A 4,758-nucleotide genomic window follows, 5' to 3' on the forward strand; every position below is an offset into this window, starting at 1 on the left:
GTAACTACCAGGCTCCAAATTTTGGTTATGTGGTTATCACCCAGCGTAGTAAATAGTTTCCTGGTGTACAGGAAACCATTTGGCTTGTCTCTCAGTGTAGAGTCACCAACGGGCAGAAGGAAGAGGAAAGAATGAAGGAGAGAGACAGAAGAGGGTGTGTAAAGTCACCCGTAGGCAGAAAGACGAGGAAAGACTGAAAGAAGGAATGACAAAAGATGGAAGGAAAGAAGAATGGAGGAAAGGAAAGGGCAGACACCCGAGAGCAGCACTACACTGACTGAGTGGATGGTGAGCGCCCCCACCTACCACCAACATTGAATAAACAAGTGAGCAAGCCTGTTTTGTATTTGTACTCCTGCATCCAACGGTAAATCTTCTACTATTCTATATTCTACAGGAACCTTCCCTCTTTTCATATTTTTAAGAGAAATATTTCAATCGCCTGGTGTTACCTCAGGTATTTCACTTGTGTCAACTAAAAAGTTAGCTATAGGTACTACTTTGATGCATACAGTTCTTTGTAAAATTCTTCAACCCTCTTCATCATCTGATCTCTGCATTTAATGACTTCACCGGTTGTGTCTTTTAGTGATGTAATCCGTTGCTTTCCTAGTGCCATTTTACTTCGGACCTGTTTCAGACATTTTCCGTTTTTGGTGTTTTTTTTTTTTTATCTGATCCATGTTTCTTTCTTTTTTCTTCTGTCTCTTTTTGATAAGCCTATTCAATTCCGCTCGTTCTATTTCATCTTTCTTTGTTTTACTTTCATTTTCTTTCATTTTCTCATAAGCTGGAGTGTTTTTTTTTTTTTAATACTCCTTGGCTTTGGTTGTATTAGGTTTTCCCAGTACCTTCGCTGATTCTCTTAGCACTTTAGTTAGTCTGTCATTCAACTCATCAATGTCACATTCAGCATTACTTAGAGCCTGAAATCTATTCCATATTTCCAACTGAAAGGCTGCTTTCTTTTCGTTTACTTTTATTGGGCATGTCTTTTTATGTTTAATCAACTTCTTGCTTTCACTTCTGAAATTGAATCTGGCTGTACAACCCACTATTCTATGATCACTTCCTATATTTACATTGTTGATAACTGTGACATTTGTGATTGTGTTATTCTTATCTGCTATAATGGAGTTGATTTCAATCTTTGTTTCTCCATCTGGGATTCTCCAGGCCTACTTTATCCTTGTTGTTTTGTGAAAGAGTGTGTTTATTATTCTCATGTTATACATTTCAGCAAAATTTACCACCATTTCTCCTCTTTCATTCCTTTCTCCCACTCCAGATTTTCCCATACATGCTTCTCCATTTTTTTATTTCCCATCTTTTGCATTGAAGTCTCCCATAAGTATAATATATGTGGTCTTTTCTTCTTCCATAATCTGGGGAATGTCGTCATAGAATGTTTCTGTTTCTTCATCTGAGCTTTGAGAAGTTGGTGCATATACTTGTATTACTTTCAGAGTATACTTTTTTCATAGTCTAATAAAAACCAATGCTGCTCTCTCAGACATACTGCTGAATTTAACAATGTTGTCTGCAAGATTTTTGTTCATTACAAATCCTACACCACTAACTCTTTCATTTTGCCTTCCTCTGTAGTATGATAGGTGGCCACTGTCTTTGAGCAGAACTGCTTTTTCTTCTTTTCTGTAGATCTCACTCAAACTTAAAAAATCCCAACTAATATTTTCCAGTTCAGCCATTATCAAATTTTTAATCTTCTGCGAGGCTTCTTACATTGTATGCGTAGATCTTTATGGGTTTCAATATGTTTAATATCCCAGTCCAACTTGCCAACACAGTACCTACTCACTTTCGGTGGCACACTGCCCGTAAGCACAGGAGACAGTGTGTTTGGACCTTTAGTAGACGATGGTCCAACAGGAATGCCCGTCAAATCATTTGCAATAGAACTCATGTTTGGTTGGGAGGATTGTGGCACATAATTTTACCTCCCTCCCATATAGTTTCTGGTGTGATGTAGCCTAATTTTTGCATCATCTTATTCATTATATTCGGTGGAGCCCTGTATATCTACAGGGGGCCTCATGGTTGACGCCGTCTAAGACAGTACCTCGTATATTTACAAGGCCTTCCCCTATCTGCCACCCGGGGACGTGCCAGGTAGCAGTGGGATCTTGCCCCTGTATTTACATATATATATATATATATATATATATATATATATATATATATTCATTCATTCATTGCCAGACGCCATGTATCCCAAACGGGGTGGCCAAGGGCTTAGAGTTAATTGTTTTACAGGGAGGGGCACTAATCCTCCACCAACCCCACTTGACACGTAGGGAGAACGTTATGCCAACAGCATCTGGTGTTCCCAGGCGGTCACCCATCCAAGTACTAACCAGACCCAACGTTGCTTAACTTCGCTGATCGGACGGGAAGCGGTGTACTCAACGCGGTATGGCCGTTGGCATATATATATATATAAATATATATATATATATATATATATATATATATATATATATATATGTATATATGTGTGTGTGTGTGTTTGGTTATTTATATATTTATGTATGTACGAGTATGTATGAAATCCTGACAGTACAAGAGTGTATAAATATAGATAGATAGATAGACAGATAGATCCATGTGTAAATTCTCTGTGTAATATATATAAATTTCCACAAATTCCTTTACTGAGCTAATCTCTGCCACGTTTAGCCATCAAACTTCTGAGTCTCATCTCTCCACCTCCGGTCTGGCGTTTCTCTGCTACGCTTACAATCTCTTGTTGTCCAGTAATTTAGCATCTTGCTTCATCGGTTATTCCTTAGTTTTGCTACATGACCTGCCCACTTCCATTTCTGTTCTTAAGAACTTCTATAATATCTATTACTTTAGTCTGGCCACTCATTCAGGCTTATCTTTTCTACTCTCTTAAAGATATTACCACCAATGATCTTTCTATTGCTCCTTGAGAACGGATTGGTTGATTTTCCATCGATTTTTCCAGTTTTCAGGCCTCACAACTGTCCGTCATTTTTGGAATATATCCATTACATAGTATTTGTTTCTTACATACTGGCGCCCTATTTTTTATCATCTCTCTATGTTTACTGAATGCTTTCCATCCAGTTTTATTGCATCTTTTAAGTACACCTCATGGTCTTCTCTTTTTTTTTTTTTTTTAGCCCCAAATAACTGTATTCCTTGACTTCGTCAAGAATTTCTTTGCTTGTTATGCGTGTATTTGGATTAAACATTACTTTAGTTTGATTCTGTTTCATCTTTAGCCCTACTTTCACATCCCGAGCTATTTCGCACCTCCAACAGCCCCCAATCCCGAGGTATTGTCAAAAAATTTTTTTGTTGGCTAAAACTTCCGCTTTTGGTGAGAAACATCGAAAATTCATAGAGAAATCGCTCACCTGAGGTTTAAAATACTCGATCCAGGTAGCAGTACCTTCTTACCTTACTGGGTTTTCTAACAGGCTGGCACCAAAGAAAACGAGTTCTATGGGAGGGTAACTATTTCACACCACTCATAAACGGTATTTATTTATTTACTTAATACGAATTTGTATGTAGTATGAGAGTATATTGGTATTCAAACAGTAATATAGGCATTATAAGCATTGTTTCACTCACTAACTCATCACCATACCTGACCTTTTTTTGCCACATTACCTGATCATCATTTCTGACTGTTTCTTCCTCTAATGCTATGTAAACTTTGTCCTCCACATTGTCATCGATTGGAGAATCACTTTGGCCCTGAATGTCTTTATTGGCCAGGTCACTGGTAACAGGTGAATTGCCGAGACAATGGCGTGCAGGGGGGGGGGAGGTTATGCGGTGTAAGGCATTGTCCCTGCTTGGCATCTTGTAGAGGAATAGAGGAAGGTGTCCCATGTATACGTACGAAAAATCACGTGCGAAAATTGAAAATTGTGCAAATTATGAACCTTGAAATTGCATGACGTACCAGTACATCGACGGGACTGGCAAATGGAAAATGTTGCAACGTACCCATACGTCGACGGGACGCCTCGGGTTTAAGACTTTCTCTTTTTCTTGCAGTTCCTCTGTGGTTTCTGAGATGAAGGCAATGTTATCCTCAAATCTTAATTTTTTAAAGATTTTTTTCCATCTTTGTTTATTCCTCTTTTTTTCATGTCAGCCTTTCTGAAAATAATATCTAGGAATGCTGTCACTAATTCTGATTAAACTGTAGGCTATCTCCCTGATGCAAGCCCTTGGCAATCTTTTTTTTTTTCTGAGTCGTTATATATAATCTAACTGTAGCAATTCCCTCTTCGTATATGATTTTCGAGCAGTTTTATAATGTTCTCCTGTACTTCTTGTTCCCGCGATGATTTTATAATTGCTATGTGCCTCACTGCATCCAAAGCCTTTCTGTAATCAGCAAAACTTAAGCACAATTGTTTGCTGTAGTCTGTAGTTCTCCCAGTTGGCTCATTCATTGTGTATAGATGATTAGTAGTCGAATACCAGCTTTGGAATCCTGCCTGTTCACGAGGTTGATTTTCTTCCAGATTTGATATTATTCTGTTTGTATGGACTTTAATGAAGATTTTTTAAATAAACTGTATGAAGCTAATGGTTCGATAGTTACTAAGATCCTCTGAGTCGCCCCTTTGGTCAAGCAAAATAGCTTTTGCATTACTTCATGTTTTGCAAATTTTATTTGAGAGAATACTCCTGTTTTGTATTTCTGCTCATACATCCGACAGTAAAACTGCTACTGATACATCTTCTGCT

General features: G+C 38.0%; 1 non-coding gene across 1 annotated transcript; it reads right to left on the reverse strand.

The window, feature by feature from the left end:
• Positions 1–2,326: 2,326 nt before the first annotated feature.
• On the reverse strand, positions 2,327–2,445 carry LOC145410267 (5S ribosomal RNA). The gene has a single exon (XR_013899233.1). It is a non-coding gene; the product is annotated as a 5S ribosomal RNA (ribosomal RNA).
• Between the last annotated feature and the right edge of the window lie 2,313 nt (positions 2,446–4,758).

The sequence above is a fragment of the Coenobita brevimanus genome, chromosome 84 (genome assembly GCF_032717465.1).
Source record: "Coenobita brevimanus isolate Jiangsu-jjx chromosome 84, ASM3271746v2, whole genome shotgun sequence".
NCBI lineage: Eukaryota > Metazoa > Arthropoda > Malacostraca > Decapoda > Coenobitidae > Coenobita > Coenobita brevimanus.